This window comes from Castor canadensis, chromosome X (genome assembly GCF_047511655.1).
Source record: "Castor canadensis chromosome X, mCasCan1.hap1v2, whole genome shotgun sequence".
In the NCBI taxonomy this organism is placed as follows: Eukaryota; Metazoa; Chordata; class Mammalia; order Rodentia; family Castoridae; genus Castor; species Castor canadensis.
Genome location: NC_133405.1, coordinates 141,935,777 through 141,957,118, shown reverse-complemented (window position 1 = coordinate 141,957,118; position 21,342 = coordinate 141,935,777). Strand labels below are relative to the sequence as shown.

At 39.5% G+C, this 21,342-nt stretch overlaps 1 protein-coding gene and 1 pseudogene across 2 annotated transcripts in view; both read left to right on the top strand.

Moving 5' to 3' along the window:
* LOC141419519 (SWI/SNF-related matrix-associated actin-dependent regulator of chromatin subfamily A-like protein 1) overlaps nucleotides 1–10,881 on the top strand; it is a 37,768-nt pseudogene extending 26,887 nt beyond the window's left edge.
* The window catches only part of LOC141410420 (ATP-dependent RNA helicase DDX3Y), a 1,065,346-nt gene that overhangs the window by 879,089 nt on the left and 164,915 nt on the right, over nucleotides 1–21,342 (top strand). The window lies entirely within an intron of this gene.

The following is a 21,342-nucleotide window of genomic DNA, read 5'->3' as shown; positions in this document are numbered from 1 at the left end:
AAGTTGGGCTTCACTTTCTGTGTGCAGAATCCCTTGAAGAATCCTTTGTAGTGGTGGCTTTGTGGTCACATATTGTTTTAGTGTCTGCTTATCATGGAAGACTTTTATTGCTCCATCTATTTTGAATGATAGTTTTACTGGGTAGAGTATCCTGTGGTTGAAGTTATTTTCATTCAGTTTCTGGAAGATCTCACCCCACGCTCTTCTTGCTTTTAATGTTCCTGTTGAGAAGTCTGCTGTGATTTTGATGGGTTTACCTTTGTATGTTATTTGTTTTTTCTCTCTTACAGCCTTCAATATTCTTTCCTTAGTTTCTGAACTTGTTGTTTTAATGATGATATGCTGTGGGGTAGTTCTATTTTGATCTGGTCTGTTTGGTGTCCTGGAGGCCTCTTGCATCTGTATGGGAATATCTTTCTCTAGATTTGGGAAATTTTCTGTTATTATTTTGTTGAATATATTACACATTCCCTTCGCTTGCCCATGATTCTCAAGTTTGTTCTTTTGATGGAGTCAGTGAGTTCTTGCATTTTCTTTTCACAGGTCTTGAGTTGTGTAATTAATAGTTCTTTGGTTTTTTCCTTTAATTACCATTTCTTCTTCGAGTTCTGAGATTCTGTCTTCTGTTTGTTCTATTCTGCTAGTTGACCTTCTGTTTTGTTTTGCAATTTGGTTTCATTCTTTTTTCTGAGGTTTTCCATATCCTGGGTGGTATTCTCTTTAATGTTGCCTATTTTTGTCCTGAGTTCATTTATCTGTTTATTCATCGTGTTCTCTGTTTCACTTTGGTGTTTATACAGTGCTTCTATGGTTTCTTTTATTTCTTCTTGTGCTTTTTGAAATTCTGTATTTTTGTTGTCTTGGAATTTCTTGAGTGTCTCCTGTACATTTTGGTTGACCCTATCCAGTATCATCTCTATACAATTCTCATTGAGTACCTGTAGTATGTCTTCTTTTAAATTATTCTTGTGGGCTTCATTGCATTTTTTGGCATAGTTTATCTTCATTTTGTTGGAGTCTAGATCTGAGTATCTGTTTTCTTCATTCCCCTCTGATTCCTGTACTAAATTTTTGCTGTGGGGAAACTGGTTTCCCTGTTTTTTCTGTCTTGCCATCATTGTCCTTGGTGTTGTTACTGTCCCTGTACTGTGTGCAATTAAGTATTTTCTAGCTTGTAATAATAACAATGGTGATATTTAGAATGGAAGGGCGAGAGGAGATGGAAAGGAAGAAGTTAAAGAAAAGGGAAAAACAATAAACAGACAAGTAGGAAAAAACGAAACAAGGAATCAAACAAAAAAGTATCAAAGGTATAAATGGAGTGTTAGTGTACTAATCGACAGTAAGCTAAACAGGCATTAGAGAAACAGAGAGAGGATTGAAAATAAAAAATAAGAAGAATAAAAATAAGAATAAAAATAAAAAATAAGTAAATGAAGGAAATATATATATATAAATTTAAAAAAAAAATGAAAAATAGAAATTAAAAAAAAACAAACCTCCAAGTTCAAATGCAATGAAGTTTCAGTCTTAATAATTTTGGTGTCTGTCTCAGTCTCCAATCCTGGAGATGGTGCCTCAGATGTTGTTCTGTAGTTCTCTCATCAAAGGGGACACATAAAGTAGAACAAAAGTGCACACAAGAAAAAAACCCCACAAAGTATCCCAAGTTCAAATGCAATATAGTTTCAGTAAGTTTTTCAGCATGCAGGTATAGTTTGGTTGTTTCCTCATCAAGGGTAGGCAGAGAGAGAAAAAAAAAGAGTCTGAAGACAGTTCTGAGAATGGTATCTGCAGCTGTGGCTTGCCTGCCCGCTGCTCTCAGCCTGCTGTTGCTGGAGACGTTTTTTTGCAGATCTCAGGAGTGAGCTTAGCACTCACCTGGCCCTGCAGGCTTTGTTTGCTCAGATTTCTCCTGTGTGTGAGCCTCTGCTACAAGTTTTCTCCTTTCCAAGCACACTGGGAAAGGTGACAGTGCACCCGTGTTCTAGGCCTGCATATTTATTTACAGTTCATGTGGGAGGTGGGTCATCACCCCTCTCCTGTGAAGTTTTCCTCTCACTGCCACTTTCACAAGCTTTCCTGCTCCTGATTACTGGGTGGTGCTGCTGCTCCTGCCAGCCACCATGTTTGTTTACAGCTCATGTGGGAAGTGGGTCTTCCCCCCTATCCTGTGGAGTTTTCCTCCCTCCACCACTCTTACAAGCTTTCCCACTCCTGGTTGCTAGGCACGTGCCCCCGCTCCTGCCAGAGCCTCTTCGGCCCACCTGGCTTGTTATTTACAGTTCCAGGAAGAATTCCCTTCCCCCAATCTTCAGCGCTCAGTGCACCTCACCCTCTTTCCCTTGTCTTTATTGTTCTTATTGCTTATTACTCAGTTTCTCTTTTTTCCCTGGGTGGAGGTTGGTCTGTCCAGCGGGCTATGCTGCTCTAGCCCAGGGTTGTCTGTGGGAGTACCACGGTACTACTAAGCTCACCTTGTCTGCGTCCTCCCAAGCCATCTGGGCGTGGGCAACTGGTGGCCCGGGGGCCCTCCTGGTTTCTCCGTTTAACATGAAGTGGAGATGTATTTTCAAATTTAGTTTGCAATTATTTTATTGAGGATTTTCATATCTATGTACATCAGAGAAAGCATTCTGTAATTTTCCATTTTGTTGGGTCTTCATCAAGTTTTGGCATCATAGTACTGGTTTCAAAGACTAAGTTGAGGAGAAAAAAGATGGTGAATTGCTAAAATAAATGCCAAAAAGAAAGAGAATAAAAATGCAAATAAAAAATATCAAGATGAAGATAAGAAATAGTACTTTCTGTGGAGCTGCTTTGTCTTCTGTTTAAATGTGAGAACTGGTTGATCCAGTATGGACTGCCTAGTTTACAGGCCTACTTCAGCAGGAGTGTGCCTCTCAAAGCCTTCAGCTGGTTCCCCAATAAAAAAAGTAGACTTAATCTTTTGTTTAAAAGCCCCCAGGATGATTTCTGGGGTCCAGGCTCTTAACCCCCCCCACCCCAGTCCCCAAACACTCCCTACTTAAGGTGCATCATCCTCCATCTCCCAGGTCCTAACGTGGTCTATTTTCTAGACCAGAACTCTCAGGTTTCTTGGTCAGAGATACTGTGCTCTGTTCTGGGATTGCTGACTCTCTGCCCAGTTCCAGGAAGTTTGCAGTGGTCCTCAGGACTCTGTCTCTTGCCTTTTGGCCGTTTCTCTGATGGAACTGATTTAGTCTTGTGAGTCTCATGCCACAGGGTCCACCTGAGTGGGTCAGATTTCTCTACTTGCCTGCAGATTCCTCCACCTATCTCTCTCCCTATTGCCTTTGCTTTCTTTGGCCAATCCACACCATGTCCATGCATCCACACCTACCAGCAGCTGCTGTTGAGCTTGTGGGATTCTGTAGTGATCAAATCTATGGTGCCATTAGGGCTGACTTCCTTAGCAGTGCTACAGGGAGTTTGGCATGAGAGTACCTTTTCAGTAAGGTGTGTCCATGAGGAAAGATACCAGGTGAATGTCAATAAGCCACCATCTTCATCATTGTTGATTTTTTTCTCTGAATGATGTAACTGTTGGTGAGTGTTGGACATTGAAGTCATCCATTATTATTGTGTTGGAGTCTATCTGTGATTTTGTGTCCAGTAAGTTTTGTTTATAAAAATGGGTGTGTTAACATATAGAGCATATATGCTTATGAACATTACATTTTCTTGATTCATTGTTCCTTTTGTCACAATGAAGTGATATTACTTGTCTCCTCTGATTAGTTTTAAAGTCTAGTTGTTACATGAATACAGCGACTGCTGCTTGCTTGTGGACTCCCAGTCGTGGAGTACATTTTTCTAAGCTTTCATTTTAAGCCTGTGTTTGTATTTGCCAGTAAGCTCCATCTTATGTAGGCAAGAAATAGCTGGGTTTTGTTTTTATTGAATTTGACGGTCTGCGTCTTTTGTTGAATAATGGAGATCGTTGACATTCAGAGTTATTATTGAAAGGTTTGTAATAATTCCTGTCATTGTGTTGTTTTTATGGTGTTTCATTCTACCCAAATCCTCACTTGCTCCTGTACTCATTCAGTGAGATTTGTTCATTCTTATATTTTCATGTTTGACTTTATGTTAGGGTTAAGTGAACAGGCTCCTTTAACTATTATTCCCAGCGCTGACTCAATGTTCGTGAGTTACTTTTTTTGTAGAAGCATTTTATTTTTCCTAACTAAGAATTATTATCTTGCTGGATATAGCAATCTAGGTTGCAGTTATTTTCTTTCGTGGTTTTGAATACATCATTCTGTACTGTGCTGGATTTCACAGTTTCTGTTAATAGATCTGCAGTTACACTCACAGGTTTTACTTTGTAGGGCACTTGCTGCTTCACTCTCACAGCTTTATTGTTTTTCCCTTCTTGGTATGCTTAATAGTTTAACTATATTAGGACACTGGGAGAATTGTTTTATTTTTTGGTTTGGTATCCTAAACACCTGTACTACTTGGATGACTATCTCTTTCTCAAGAATTAAAAAATTTCTGCTGCATTTTATGAAATGTGTTTTTATGCCTTTACCTTCACCTCTTCTTCTATGCCCATGATTTATATGTTTGGCTTCTTAATGGTATCCCAGAAGTCTTGCATATTCCATTCATTCTTTCTTCATATTTTTCTTTATCATTATCTGACTAATTTAACTCACCTACTTATCTTGTTCAGGATTTTTATAATTTTTTGAATTCTCTGTTCATGTACTTCATTGTATTCTTTATTTTATTCAGCTATTTATTTATAGTCTCTTTCAATCCATTCTGGTGTTTATCCATGTCCTCTCTAATTTATTGATCATTCTTACTACCATTCTTTTGAATTCATATTTGATGTTTCATTCTCTTCACTATCATTCAAGTCCTTAAATATGGAATTGTTGACTTTTGCAGAATTCATATTGTTTGTCTTCCTTACCAATTTCTTGCATTACTGTGTTGGGATTTGCATATTTGAGATCAAGTCATTGGTTGGAGGTCTTAATTACCTGCAGTATTTTAGTAAAAACTGTCTTGATTTTCTGGTAGGACTGGTTGGTATCATGATCATTATGCAGTTTCTCCTAGCAGTCTGGTGTTATTGGACCGCAATAACAAAATCAGCATTTAAAATATAAATCTTTCCAAGAAAGATATATATTAAAGATACTAAGCTTTTTATAAGGTATGCTAGGATTTTAAAAATATTGATGTTAGAGGAATTAATTATTAAATAGTAAAATAAATGTGGGTTGAGGGAATGTAAAAGGAAAAAGGAAGATTTGGAGTAAGAGGTGAAGCATTTGGGATGAGTGACATGAACTAATAATATGCAAGGATACCGTTACAATTATCTCAGAGAAAGACAACAGAAGCAAGGACTGTAACAGGATGGAAAAAATTAAAATAAAAAGAAAGCACAATAAGTCAAAAAGGTTAAAATTAAAAATAAAATGGCTAGTTCTTTCTTGTAGAGAGTATTGTAGACTAGTTGTTTTATGTCAGTGCAGCAGGTGTTCTGTAATCTCTGGCCCTCAGTTTTTGGTCTGAAGTTCTTCTGAAGTGTTCACTCCTGATTGTCCTCCACACCTGTGGTGTCTGTGATTCTTCTCTGTGTTGACCTGGGTACAGTAATCAGTGTTCTGCTATGTCTGGGTCTGGGTCGGGGGCAGTTGCTAGAGGAGGCATGACCTGAGCATTGGGCTGCTATGACCCAATTCAGTCCTTCTACTGCATTGTGCCTGCCTCTAGGCACAGTATTAGCAACTGAAGGGGGAGAGGGGAGGGGTGACCTGCATGAACAGCTGGTTGGTCAGGTGTGGTTCACTAAGTATGCCCAATCCTATGGTCCTCCTTGGGCCTACTTCATGTTCTGTGTTGGTGACAAGGTGCACTGGGTAGCACCTGTTCACCGGTAGTGAACTTTGTCATCTTTGCAGGCATCTGTTGCTCTCACTCTCCCATGTGCTCTGCCCTGTGTGGTGGATTCAGGATCTGTAGAGCTAGCCAGCTCTCACTCCATGGGGGCTGCCCCATGCTAGCACTTTACCCTGGGTTGGGGCTCAGACTCTGGTTATTCCCTGTCCTCTGCAGTGAGGTTTGATGTCTTCCCTTTAGCTTACTAGTTCACACTTGGCAAATTGCCAATCAGTGCACAATTACTTCTCACTACACAAATACACAGTGGGTCCAGGGATTGAATATGTTAGATCCCACACTGTGGAATTTTCCCACTTTCATAGCTAGAACTGGGTACGGTTGGAGACTCAGGCTCTGGGGTGGCTCTGGCTTCCACTTGAGTGATGTTTACCTTTTGTTGTGTAGATCAAAAGTATGAAGATTCTTGATTGCCCTGGTTTCTGTCTATATGTCTGTTTTTTACTATCAAGTTCTGCCTTTCTAAATTGCCCACATTTTCTTGTGTTCGTGAACCTACGGTTTTATTTCAAGTATGCAGAAACACTGAAACATGGTAGGTACTTCTAATCCACTGTTTGTTCTCTTACATAATTTCTTTCTGCTACTTGCTGATTCTATTTTTTGAATTTTGAAACAACTTTTATGAAATTTTAAATTTAGACGAAAGCATTTCTTTTCCCTATTAAAAAAAAACCCAAGTCTTTGTAGTCTAATGTTTTAATAAACACACAGGAAAAAAAAAACATCTTAAACTCTTTTTCAATTTTGCAACAATTTTCAAGAATACATTTGTTAACAGAGCCTAATACATTATGAAAGAAGTTGAATACAAGTTGTATTTTTGATGGAATGAAACTGAAAAATATCACCTGTCTACATGGCTAAACTTTGATATTTTTTGCAAGCCTCTAAGCAGGCAATTTTACAAAGCAGTGACTTTTTAAATCTTCTCTTGAACTTTTAGAAAGGATTTATTTTTGTATGACAGGATAAAGTATAGGCAGGGTGGAGTGGGTAGAAAAAGAGAGAAATATTTCCTGTTCCCCAAGAGGGAAATGGCAACAAAGACTCCCAGCAATAATATTTAAAATGATTTTTTCCCCTTTATCTCTAGCTTAAGCATTAACTCTAGAAGGCCTATATATTTAATTAGGCCTGGGTGAAGTAAGAACGTTAAATAACTGGTTTTCTTATGAAAGGCAGCAGAAGAAAAGGTGGAAAAAAATAGGAAAGACAGAAGCAATAGCTCCTCTATACTATTTTTATAACTTCAGTCAGTAAACTGTCTTGCAGATTTTCATGTGCACACACACACGCAGAGATACTTTAAATTAGAAATGCCAGGAATGTCAAGTGAAGCATGCCTACGATGAGCTCAAAAATATATGAAAATGTAGTGGCCACAGGTATGCTAGTTAACTAAAATTCTCCCTATGGGGCACCAGGATAGAATTAGTACTTGTCATTTTTATGCCAATGAAAACAGAGATCTCCAGTTTTTTAAAAAATGTGTCACAAGGACAGTGTTTCCTGTAATGTTTACAGTATTTCCTAAATAATCACATTACAATCTCTACCTGTAAGAAAAGAAACATGAAGAACATGGTAGCTAAGAATCTTGATTTCTCAATTTTAGTTGCAGTTTCTCTTTGGGTGGACAATGCTGGCCCATCCAACTATTTAGGACAGATAGCACTGGAATATCCAAGACATCACTGTTCTAATACTGTACTAAATATCCTAATAAGGGAACATCCCCATATTACACAAGATGAATTCTCTTTAGGAAGCTTGCTAGAAACATATACAAGATTCTCTTCCCTTTTTGTAGATAGGAAACAAAAGCAGTTAGAGAGAGACAGGGTAGATGAGCTTTTATTGACAGTACAAGTTTTGCCTTTGTCCCAACTCATAATGGTTTTCTTGACTACAGTGGAGAGAGTTAGATAAATGTGTAAGCTTTTAGGAGACAACTTTAAAAATGTGATGTGTGTGTGTGTCCTGACATATAAAATTGAATGCAATTACTTTCTTGTTAAAGGGGGATAAAGCCCACTCCCCTGCCTTATATATTTCATAAGAAAGGATGGGGATTAGGCTTCTTAATGTAATCAAGGGATTAGGTGTGTTATTCCAGTAAGGCCGATCCTGAAGAGGAGCAGACTGCCTGTTTCCTTTATGAAAAGAGAATGAGGATGGAGGATATTTTTTAAAAATTCTAAGCATATGTGGTATTGTCTCTTTGGGCTATATCTATGGGTGATGTGAAAGGACCTGGGTTAATGTTCTAATATTCCATCAGAAAGCAAGCTTTAAAAAAAAAAAAAGTAACTATGGCTGCTTTGCTCGCTGGGAAGTGTAGTTCAGCCAGGCTACTGCAATAAGGCATGTAAACTGGCAGCACTTGAATTCCAGGTCCCCCAGCATCCAGCTGGAAGTATAAACTGGATGAGGAAAGTTCTGGAGGCACCTCCTCTCTAATCTTTTCCAGATTGAAAAGAGGCACTGTTTGAGCAAGTGTCAAGCCATACTTTTGTCAGTTTTCCAATTAATGGTTTACATTTCTGCATAGGCATTTCTGTGTTATAATTTCTTGCTACTTACTGAAGAGAATAGACAGCAGGCTCTGGCCCATAAATAATAGCTCTGAGTTATTATCAGAACAACCTCAGAGCACAAGCACAAGCACCTCATTGCTGCCAAGCCTTCATATTTGGGCAGCAATGCCCAAAATCTCCTGAGGGAGCCTTCTAAACCAGTGGGCCATGGACTCATGTTTAAACAACAGAAGCTCAATAATTCATTTCATGGTGACCAAGGACCTCATCATTCCCACCATTTTCAGCTCAGCACGCTAGAGCAGGCACAGGGAATACAGAAGAGGCAAGAAAAGATGTCCATAGCCTGCTCAAGACACAACCGATCAAGACAAATGACTCTTTAGAATTCTCCACCTTTGGCAAAAAAGTCATCCAAATATCTCTAACCAATAGCTATTAGGATGTACACTATGTCAAGGTCATCCTCAGGCTTTACATATGATCAAATCAACACCTGTTAATAACACAAATCATGAATATTTGACCAAAGCAGAGAGTTCCCAGGAGACAACAGCTTATTCCTCTAGACAGCCTCCCAGAGATTCTGAAATAGAGGCCAAGACAGCCAAACCCTCTAACTGGGAGTGAGCATTTCTGGCATTCATTATGACTCAGGGGGTGTGATGCCCAGAACAGAAGGAAGACTCCAAAAGAAATTTTGGCCTCACTCCACAAAAACAGTAAACTGTCAAAAGGGAATATGCATACAGAATGTAGATTGTTTTGGGGTGAATATAGGCTCTGCTGAGGAGCTCCTTGCAGTGTTTAAGATTCTGACCAGCAGAAATTATGAACCTGCCATGAAGACATGGGACTTACACATGACAGACTACTGCCATGTCCTGATGAAAGCAGTCAAGCACCTCCTCCCCAGTCACCCTGCAGCCCTTGTAAGGGATCAATGGCAGCAGTGGGGGAGGGACCAGATCAGCCTGCCCTCAGGTCTAACCCCAGCCTTTGTCAAAGGGGAGATGCATAGGTTTTTCCTCCCAGGCTGGCTTCAAGGTAGACATATGACGATTGAACAGATTAATTCCATGATCTGTGATGTGGAACTTCTCTCAATAATCTAATTGCAAGTGGGCATGACCTTCTTCAAGTTAAGCTGGACCCTCTGCCCAAGACTGTTACCCTGGCATTTGCTTCTCAGTTGGGGAAGATGTCTCTCCAACAAGATCTTCAAGATGTCCTTGAAGCTGACCTTTCTGGAGTAGATGCCAAGCTTGTGTTCAATCCAAAGCCCTTCCAGTGAGCTGGAATTAATTTTGCCTTAGTGAAAAGAAGCTGCCTGTTACCTACTGATAGCAAGGGCCTGAGGAAGATGACCCATGCCATGAGTATAGTGGCCTTTTATCCAAAGGAGTATCTGCTCCTGGTGGTGGTGCTGTCCTCCATGTGCTTCACCTGGGAAGAGGCCTTCCTTCTGTGCCTGCTATCTCTGAGCCCAGAGGATATCACCATAGTGGTGACTGGGAAGGGCCACCTGTGAGCTGACTTAGTCAGTGTAATCAATTTTGACCTTCTTAGCAAGTGGGAAAAACAGCTAAATGCCTCTTTCAATGCTGTCAGCATTGACAAACCTCACTTCCTCAAAACCAACAAGATCCCTTACTGTTGATCAGTTGTGCCCATCCTAGAGTTTGCCAACAGTATGATATTGGCACACCAGCCTTGTTCTGGCCTCTGAGTTTTACACATAGATCATCATTGCAGTCAAGACAACATTCTTACTTCAGTTTCATGACTTTGGATTTTGCTACTGTGACACCAAAAGGCTACCCTGGGATTACTTAGGCTCCTCCAACCTGGGAGAGATGAAGCTCCTGCTGGTGGAAGCCATCATGCTGCTACACCTCAAATATGGTGTCCTTTCCTAGCTGCCCACCAAACAGTGCAAGATGGTGATGGTTGCCCCAAGACGGATCAATACCAGGCCCAGGGCTTTCCTGGATGCAGCAGACAAGGAAATTACCAAGGACAAAATTAAATAGCAGCAGAAAGCAGCCCTCTTTCTTGTCTTCAACAGAGCTGCTGAAGCCAAAATCCCATATGTTGTAGAAAATATTCTGGACCTTTGGACAGTGGAAGAGACACACTTCTAGTGTTAGTACACCATCACACTGGATCTGGATGCAATCACCAAGCAACTTGACAGAAAGCATGTTCAGTACATCTGCATTGATGGTTGCAACCTGTAAATAGATAGAGAGGCACTATGCAGTTCCAGCTGCCCCAGGGACACTCATTGACACTGCTGACCCTCACTGCTACCCCACTTGCTCCCAGCTCACCTGGTGGTGTTCAGTAAACTCTTTTGGAACCCAGGGGTGCTGATCCAGGACAATGACCAAGAGCACAGGATTATACAAACTCTGTGGCAGTAGAAGAAGGGAGTGTAAAAGGAGACGGTGATTGACTTACTTTACATTCACGTATGCAAATAAACTGCAAGTCAATTGTTGAGATTGCTGACAAAGTGAGAAGGGATAAGAAAGGATAATGTAGGAGATGAATTTTATTTTTATTCATTTATTCACATGGGCATATATTTTTAGGGCCGTTTCTCCCCCACGCTCCCTCCCCACCCCCCCACTGCTCTGGCTTCCAGGCAGAACTTGTTCTGCCCTTCTCTCCAATTTTGTTGACAAGTAGACATAAGAAATATTAAGAAAGACATAGCGTTCCTGCTAGTTGAGATAAGGGTAACTATCCAGAGAGATTGCTTCCATGCACAAGTGTGTTACAACCCAAATTGATTCAGCTCTACAGACCTCTTCACTACTTCTCAGTCACCTTCTCTTTTTGACCTCTGTTGTTTTAAGGTTACTGCATTAGCTGCTCTACTGTGGGAACATCAAACACTTCCATGTTTTGGGTTTCCTATCTTTCCCTATTCCTCCTGTATGTGCTCTCCCCTTAGCCTGTCACCCACGTCCAACAACACTGCTGCATTTGCCCTAGATCTAAAGTCCACATATGAGGGAGAGCATACAATTTTTGGTCTTCTGAGCCTGGCCAACCTCACTCAGAATGATGTTCTCCAGTTCCATCCATTTACTTGTGAATGATAAGATTTCATTCTTCTTCATGGCTGAGTAGTACACTATTGTGCATAAATACCACATTTTCTTGATCCATTCGTCACTAGTGGGGCATCTTGGCTGTTTCCATAGCTTGGGTATTGCAAATAGCTCTGCAATAAACATGGGTGTGCAGGTGCCTCTGGAGGAACCTGAGTGTCATTCCTTTGGGTGCCTCTGGAGGAACCTGAGTGTCATTCCTTTGGGTGTATCCCCAGGAGTGGGATTGCTGGATCATATGGCAGATCTATGTTTAGATTTTTAAGAAGCCTTCTTATTGTTTTCCAGAGTGGTTGCACCAGCTTGCATTCCCACCAGCAGTGTAAGAGGGTTCCTCTTTCCCCGCATCCTCACCAACACCTGTTGTTGGTGGTGTTGCTGATGATGGCTATTCTAACAGGGGTGAGGTGGAATCTTAGTGTGGTTTTGATTTGCATTTCCTTTATGGCCAGAGATGGTGAGCATTTTTTCATGTGTTTTTTGGCCATTTGAATTTCTTCCTTTGAGAAAGTTCTGTTTAATTCAGTTGCCCATTTCTTTATTAGTTCATTGATTTGGGGGGAGTTTAGTTTTTTGAGCTCCCTGTATGTTCTGGTTATCAGTCCTTTGTCTGATGTGTAGCTGGCAAATATTTCTCCCACTCTGTGGGTGGTCTCTTCAGTTTAGAGACTATTTCTTTTGTCGTGCAGAAGCTTGTAAATTTCATGGAGTCCCATTAGTCCATCCTTTCTGATAGTTGCTGAGTTGCTGGGGTTGTATTGAGGAAGTCCTTGCCTATACCTATTAGTTCCAGAGTGTTTCCTGCTCCTTCCTGTCCTAACTTCAGAGTTTCAGGTCTCATATTTAGGTCCTTAATCCATATTTAGTTGATACTAGTACAGGGTTTGATAAACATGGATCTAGTTTCAGTTTTCTGCAGGCAGATAACCACTTTTCCCAGCAACATTTGTTGAAGACACTGTCTTTTCTCCATCGTGTGGTTTTGGCACCCTTGTCAAAAATAAGGTGGGCATAGCTGTGTGGACTTATATCTGGCTCCTCTATTCTGCTCCACTGGTCTTCATGTCTGTTTTTGTGCCAGTACCATGCTGTTTTTATTGTCGTGTCTCTGTTATATGGTTTGAAGTCGGGTATTGTGATACCTCCAATGATGCTCTTTTTGCTGAGTATTGCCTCGGCTATTCATGGTCTCTTGTGTTTCCAAATGAACTTTAGAGTAGATTTTTCAATCTCTGTGATGAATGTCATTGGGATTTTGATGGGAATTGCATTGGACATATAGATTGCTGTTGGGAGTATTGACATTTTTACTATGCTCATTCTACCGATCCATGAGCATGGGAGATCTCTCCATCTTCTGAAGTCTTCCTCGATCTCTTTCTTTAGGGGTTTTTACTTTTCCTTGTAGAGGTTGTTCACATCCTTTGTTAAGTTTACTCCTAGGTATTTGATTTTTTTTTTGAAGCTGTTGTAAATGGAATTGTTTCCATATGTTTTTTCTCAATTTGTTCATTGTTGGTGTATAGAAAAGCAAATGATTTTTGCAAGTTGATTTTGTATCCTGCCACCTTGCCGAGGCTGTTTATGGTGTCGAGGAATTTTTTGGGTCTTTAAGATACAGGATCTTTTCATCTGCAAATAGGGATATTCTGACAGTTTCTTTACCTATTTGTATTCCTATTATTCTTTCTTCTTGCCTAATTTCTCTGGCTAGGAATTCCAGTACTATGTTGAATAGGATTGGGGATAGTGGGCACCCTTGTCTCATTCCTGATTTTAGGGGAAATGGTTTCAGTTTTCACCATTAAGTATAATGCTAGCTGTAGGTTTGTCATATACAGCCTTTACAATGTTGAAGTACATTCTTTCTATTCCTAATTTTCTTAGAGCTTTTATCATGAAGTGGTGTTGGATCTTATCAAAGGCTTTTTCTGCATTTATTGAGATGATGAAGTGGTTTTTGTCTTTGCTTCTGTTAATGTGGTTTATTACGTTTATTGATTTTCATATGTTGAACCACCTCTGCATTCCTGGGATGAAGCCAACTTGGTTATGGTGAATGATCTTTTTGATGTGCTGTCAAATTCGGTTTGCCATTACAGTTTTGAGGATTTTTACATTGATGTTCATGAAGGAGATTGGCCTGTAGTTCTCCTTTTTGGAGGTATCTTTGCCTGGCTTTGGAATAATTGTAATACTGGCTTCAGAGAATGACTTAGTCAGTGTTCCTTCCCTTTCTATTTCATGGTACACTTTAAGGAGGGTTGGTATCAGTCCTTTTTAAAGGTCTGATAGAATTCAGCAGAGAATCCATCAGGTCCTGGACTTTTCTTTTTTGAGAGATTCTTGATTGCTGCTTCAAGTTCATTTCATTTTATAGATCTATTTCAGTCGCTAATATCCTCGGTTCAATTTTGGATGGTCATAAGTATCTGGAAATTTGTCCATTTCTTCAAGATTTTCAAATTTATTGGAATATAGGTTCTCAAATTATTGTCCTCATGATTCCTTGGGTTTCCATGGTGTTTGTTGTTTCTGCCCTTTTGCATTTCTGATTCTACCGATTTGGGTTTTTTGTCTCCTCATTTCAGTCAGTTTTGCCACGGGACTGTCATCTTATTCATTTTTTCAAAGGAACAGCTTTTTGTTTCATTGATTCTTTGTATGTTTTTTGTTTGTTTTTATTTCATTAACTTCAGCTATTATGTTTATTATTTCTCTCTTTCTGCTTGTTTTTGGATTTGTTTGTTCTTGTTTTTCTAGGAGTTTGAGATGTAGCACTAGGTCCTTGATTTGAGATCTTTCTGTCCTGTTAATACATGCACTCATGGGTATAAACTTTCCTCTTAGGACGGCCTTTGCTGTATCCCATAGGTTCTGACAGGTCATGTTTTTATTTTCATTAGCTTCCAGGAAGCTTTTCATTTCCTCTTTTATTTCATCACGGACCCACTGATCATTGAGCAATGTGGTGTTCAGCTTCCAATTGTTTGCATATTTTCTGCTGTTGTTTCTGTTGTTGAGTTCTAGTTTTACTGCATTGTGATCAGATAGAATGCATGGTATATTTTCTATTTTCTTATATTTGCTGAGGCTTGGTTTGTGCCCTACAACATGATCAATTTTGGAGAAGGTTCCATGGGCTGCTGAGAAGAATGTATATTGTGCAGAAGTTGGATGAAATATTCTGTAGACACCAGCTAGGTCAATTTGATCTATGGAGTGATTTAGTTCTAGAAATTCTTTATTGATTTTTTGTTTGGATGACATATCTCTGGGTGATAGGGAAGTATTGAAGTCTCCCACTACCACTGTGTTGGAATCTATAGGTGTTTTTAGGTCCTTCAGAATACGTTTGGTGAAATTGGGTGCACTGACAGGTTGATAATTGTTCTTTCCTTTTGATGTATTTCTCTTTTGTTAGTATGGAGTGTCCTTCTTTATCTCACTTGGTCAATGTAAGTTTGAAGTCTACTTTGTCTGAGATAAGACAAGAGTAGCAACTCTTGTCTGTTTTGGAGGGGGTGTGCATTGGCTTGGTAAATCTTCTTCCAACATTTTACCCTAAGCCAGTGCTTGTTCCTATCAGTGAGATGGCTCTCCTGTAAACAACAGATTGTTGGATCTTCCTTCTTAATCCAGTTTGCCAAAAGATGTCTTTTGATGGGGGAGTTAAGTCTGTTAACATTCTGTGTTAATATTGATAGGTATGTGGTGATTCCTGTCATTTAGTTGTCTTGTTGTTTAAGGGTTTGATTGTGTGCAGCTGAATCAACGTTACTTTGATTCCTTGCCTTTTCTTCTCCTGTGGTTTGGTATTGCCTGTCTTCTCATGGTTTTGTTTGCTTTCATTTTCTGTGTACAGAATTCCTTGGAGAATCTTTTGCAGTGGTGGCTCTGTGGTCATATCTTGTTTTAGTTGCTGCTTATCATGGAAGGCTTTTATTGCTCCATCTATTTTGAGTTATATTTTTCTGGGTAGAGTACCCTAGAATTGAAGTTTTTTTCATCCAGTGCCCAGAATACCTCACTCCATGCCCTTCTTCCTTTAAAGATTTCCAATGAGAAATCTGTTGTGATTCTGGTGGGTTTACCTTTGTATGTTATTTGTTTTTTCTCTCTTACAGCCTTCAATATTCTTCCTCTATTCTCTGTGCTTGTTATTTTAATGATAGTATGTCATAGGGAGGTTCTATTTGGTCAAGTCTGTCTGGTTTCCTGGAGGCTTTCTGTACCACAATGAGCATAGCTTTCTCCGGGTTTGAGAAATTTTCTATTATTTTGTTGAATATATTATGAATTCCTTTTGCTTGCACCTCTTCTCCTTCTCAATGTCTATGATTCTCAGGTTTGGTGTTTTGATGGAGTTGGAGAGTTCTTGCATATTCCTTTCACAGGTCTTGAGTTGTTTGACTAATAGCTCTTCAGTTTTTCCTCTAATTTCCATTTATCTTCAAGTTCTGAGATTTTGTCTTCTGCTTGTTCTAGTGTGCTGGCTTGGCCTTCCACTCTGTTTTGTACTTCTGTTTCATTCTTTTTTTCTGAAGTTCTTCCATATCATGGGTCACTTCCTCTTTAATATTGTCTATTTTCATCTTTAATGCATTTATCTCTCTATTTATAGTGTTCTCTATTTTACTTTGGTATTTATTTAGGGCTCCTATGAGTTCATTTATTTGTTTCTGTGTCTTTATTTTTGGTGTCTTGGAATTTCTTGAGTGCATCTTTTATGTTTTGGTTGACCATGTCTAGTAACATCTCCATGAAATTCTCAGTGATTACTTGCAGGATTTCTGCTTTGAGGTTGTTCTTGTGGACATAGTTGGGTTCCTTGGTGTCATTTGTCTTTGTTTTGTTGGATTTCAGAACTGGGTATCCATTTTCTTCATTTCCCTCTGAATCCTGTATTAAATTATTTTTTGGGGGGAGAATGGTTTCCATTCCTTTTTCTTCTTCCCATTGCTCCACTTGGTACTGTGCAACTATGTTCTTGATAGGCAAGTTTTTGGTTTCGGTCATCTGTTTTCTTTCCCTTGATTTAATTTTTGTTTTGTTTCTGTCTTGGGTTTTTAGCTAAGTTGGTACGCTATTTCTGACCCTGCTCTGGGTGTAATTTAGTATTAACTAGTTCACAGGTTTAACACCCTCATACAGAAGATCCCCTGGCGGTAATATCTATAAGCAGTGGGATTTGGCAGGGTTAATGTTTGTAATGCTAACTATAGAAATTTGGGGGTTGGATTGGGTGGCACTAAAGGTGGAGATGGGAAGTGACGTGGATGTGTGGGGAAAGCAGTGTGGAGGCTGCTGTTTTTGTGGTCCTTGTGTGTGTTTGGGTATATTTCTGTTGTTGTAGAAGAAGGTATTTGTGATAGGGATTGCAGGGGTTTGAGTTGTGTATAGTTGGTATAGTAGGTTGTTCAGTGGGTGAAGGAGGGAGGGGTAGTCAGGTGATATGTTAGGGGAGAAAGTAAGGGGAAGGTGAGGGCTAGGGGAAGAGAGTGGGTGAGTGGGGAGCAATGGGTTTTAGCACAAGAGAAGGATGGAAAGTAAAGAGGGTGAGCGTAGGGATGAGAGGATGATGATGGTTAAGTTGATAGTATAGAAAGAGAAAAGAAAAAAAAGATAATAGGAGTAAAAGTTAAACTAGAAAACCCACAATAATAAAACTAATAACATCAAAGAAATCAATGGGGAGAGATGAACAAACAGACAAGAAGGAAACAAACAAACAAAATAAACTCCAGGTTCAAGAACAATAGAATGTCAGTCTTAGTTTGAGTTCTGGTGTTACTCCTCCAGCATCCAGTCCTGGTGTTGGTATGTAAGCAAAAGCTCATGGTAATCTTTCCAGGTCTTTGGCTTATGAGTAGTGTGTTTTTCCTTCTGTCTTTGAGCAGCAGCTGCTTGGTCAGCTCCTCCCTCAGTGGGGTGTGGCAGTTTAAGTTTGTGTGTTGTCCTCAGGTTCAGGAGATCAGCTCTATAGCCCACCAGCTGTCCTGCTTTGGAATTGGATTTTTGCTTGTTGGTTTATAGGGGGCTTGTTTCTTTGCCTTGCCCTCTTTCTCTGTGGCAAGGTCAGTGATCCGTCAGCTGGCTCCCTGCTGTCTGCGTGTTGTGATGGTTTGCTGTTTGTTTTTAATTTTGTGGAGCTGTTTGACTTTGGGTGTTGCTCACTGGCTCAGGAGATGACCTTTGTGGTCCACTACCTGCCCTACTTCAGGCAGTGGCTTATCACCCACCCGGTCTCTGTCCTTCTGCCTTTCCATGCTTTGTTCACTACTATTTCACACAGCTATCACCTCCTTGCCCCTGTCCCCTTCTCTGGTGTGCTTTCAGCAACCCTGCCCCCTCCACTGTGTGCTAGTTTTCAGTTCCTTGTTTATTGTACTTTTTTTTTTTTTTGCATGGGGTTCAGCACAGCCAGTGGCTATGCTAGTTTATCCCAGGGGTGGCTGGGGGAATACCATGTGATACTTGGCGCTTACCTGTTTGGTCTACTGAATGTCTCCCAGGCAGGTTTGGAGGTGGCGTATGGCAGTGCGGCAGCCATCTGTTTTCTCAGTGTAATGTGGTGTGGAGAAGTTTTCTACAGGCTAGGGGTTTGGAGTGTTGAAGTTTTGATTCTCTTTGGTGCTTTATTTCTGCCAAGTGTGGCTCCAGTGTTCCAGCAAGATTTTGTAGTCACAGAGCTCACACTGTCTTGTTCTGCACCCTAGTCACTACCTTGGACCCTAGCAGATGAATTTAACCAACTTATACCTGGTGTATAATGGACACAGATATACCAAATAAGGATGCATAGCAACTCAAGCATATTCAGTTTAGATGAGAGGTGGGGGAGATAAAAGGGGGAGACAGGGAAGGAGTGAGAGAGGAGGGAGGGAAAGAAGAGAGAGAGAAGGTAAGAGACAGAAATTCATAGCTCACATACACATTCTCATCACAGAGTTTCTTTTCCTACCCGGACAGGAAAAATAGTGAACATTCATGTCGAGGGAAGTAAAACCTGTTCGTTTTGATTTTACTATTGTATTCCAGCTTTGACTGTTTACCAATCTTATATCTATGTTCCTTGCTCTTCCTCCAGGCTATCCAATGCAGAAGGATAGAAGGCCTCTAGCATGCCATAATATTCAGCTGTATCTTCTTTCTCTATTATGAAACAGTCACCATCTATTTCAGGTAGCAACCACTTTTAGGAAGACATTCAGTGGGCTTATAAATGGCATTTATAATTAGTCTGAAGTACCTATGTGAGTATTGACAAGTCAATTTAGTATTGACAGTCAATTTAGGTGGTCATCAAATATTTGAAAATATGCATAAGTGCATTCTAAATGCAGATATAACATGAATTCTAATAAGTTTGCAAATAAGTCACATCTATGACATATTATCAGAATTCCAAACATCACTAATTTTATTTGATCTTTCTTTTCCATGCACCAAGCCTAAAATAGGCAAAGGAAATAACAGATTTTTTTCAAAGTACTGATTGAATATAAGTAGTCTATAACTTTAGGAGTAGCATAATTTTTAACCATTTAATTATAATTTTTTTGTTGTAACTAATGATCCTAATGATTTAGAATGCCTCTAAATCTTTACAAGTCATCTATCACAGACAAATCTGATGAGAGAAGATGTATTTATAAATAAGTAGACCATTCTCAAATATGCTAGTTATAAGGCTTTCTGTCTTGAACAATAAGATCTTCTTATAATGTTTCTTATAAATATCATATTTATAATTTCCTATTAATCTTATTGACCTCAGTAAGATTTATTAAAGAATAATGGAGAGAGTGATGGAGTGGATACATTATATGCATGTACAAAAAAGAGGAAAAAACTTATTAAAATTGTTTAAAAGGAGGGGAGAATACCAAAGCATAAAAGAGACTGTAAAGTATATTATGTACACATGTGGAAAATCACCTTTAAATGTGCCTATAAAAAAATGAAAGATTTTTCCATAACAAGACAGATAGGTTTTTTTTTTGTCTTCTATGGTTAGGTTTGTGATTGCTTAGGAAATTAAAATTTTACCAAAGTTGAATTTTATATAAATATGTTTCTTTTAAGGTCTTTTGAATGAAGTTTGATTTATAACTGGTTAAAGGAGTTACTATTATTATAACATGGGGTACATTTTAGTGAATCAAATTTTATAAACTTTTGAAAGCATGATGGCCCCAAAATAATGTTTCTATTATGATTGTTGTCTAAGCATGTATAAAAAACACTAAAATTTGGTGAGTTACTAAAGTCTATGTATTGTTGTTGTCTTTTCAGATAAAAACGAGTGATGTCTATGTAACTCAATAAGGGACAATCTTGTTTTATTCATCCTCACTTCAAAGCAAATTTAAGATTAAGATTTTAATGTAAAATATGCATAAGACTTCGTTTTGAAAAGAAGCTTTCTCAATTGTACTGGTGATAAACACATCAACATTAAGCTGAATAGCAAACTCCATTTAATAGGTGATAACATTTTGAAAGTAACATGGAAGACTTGAAGAATCCTCCATGTGATGCTATAAATGAACAGAGTCAGGGCAACATAGGATAGACTATATTCCAGAGGAAAAAGGAAGAAAGAGCATCAAGAATAAAGAAAGAGGTGAAAGAAAAGTAAAAAGAGCAAAGAAAAAGAGAGGTGATTCAGAGAAAATTAGGAAACAGTATCCAACTTCAAGGTCAGCTCTCTGAGAGTAGGGTAACCTGAAGTCACAACCACAAGGTAAACATGGAGAGTACAGAGATCCCTGGCAAAAAGAGACTGTCAGCCCTAGCCATAGGACTGACCTATGGTCCCGAAAACCTGTAAACACAGTGGGTAGATTTGGTCTGATAGTAACTCCTCCTGAGTTACTGCATTGGAGAATAAATTCATAATTAATTCATAATAAATTAATAGCTTTGCAACTCTTTGTGACTTGGGGTGCTACAACATCTGGAGAAAATACCTGTTGCTGGAGACTGAGTTGTTCTGGGGACCTGGACCAAGAGACAATAAAAGTCAGAGAGCTTAGTAACACCCTGTCAGACCCTTCATTGTAAGGTACATTCATAGAGGGGGGATTCTAATGCAGACCCATTGAGACATTTAAGCAGCTGAAAACTCTAATTATGAAAGGCATGGCAATACAAATCTCTGTAGCAGACACTATGCTCTGCAGAGTTTGAGAGCTCTGAGCTTCTGGTTTTCAGGATCTTTGGTCTCCAGAGCTGCTCCTCTCCACAAGTAGTTTGCTGCTGAGAGTTCTGATACCAAGTTTGGTGCACCACTTGATTTTCTGAAGCTTTCTCCCACCCTCAGCATTGTTCATTGTTTAGAATGATCTGAAAACACTGAGACCAGCAGACAGTTTGTTGAGTGTCCCAGCACCCCACAGCATGGAGCTCAGTGCCTTATTTATTTCAGCAACTCCGAGGCATTATGGCACACCCCTGGGCTTGGATTTTTGTTATCCCTGGGTGTATAAAATGGGCTCCTGTGGAACGCTCAGGAAGCTGCTCCGCCCACAGGCCATGAAGCTCACCAGGGCCAGCAAAGCTCCTGGTACTCAAAGAAGTGAAGCTTCTTAAATTAATGCTGCTCAGGTAAGTAATAATACCCCCTTGACCAAACCACTAAGCCCACATACAGTAACAAGAAATACTGTGGGAACAGAGAAAAACTAAACTACTCCTGGTACATAACAAGCTATCCCCCCAGACCTGGA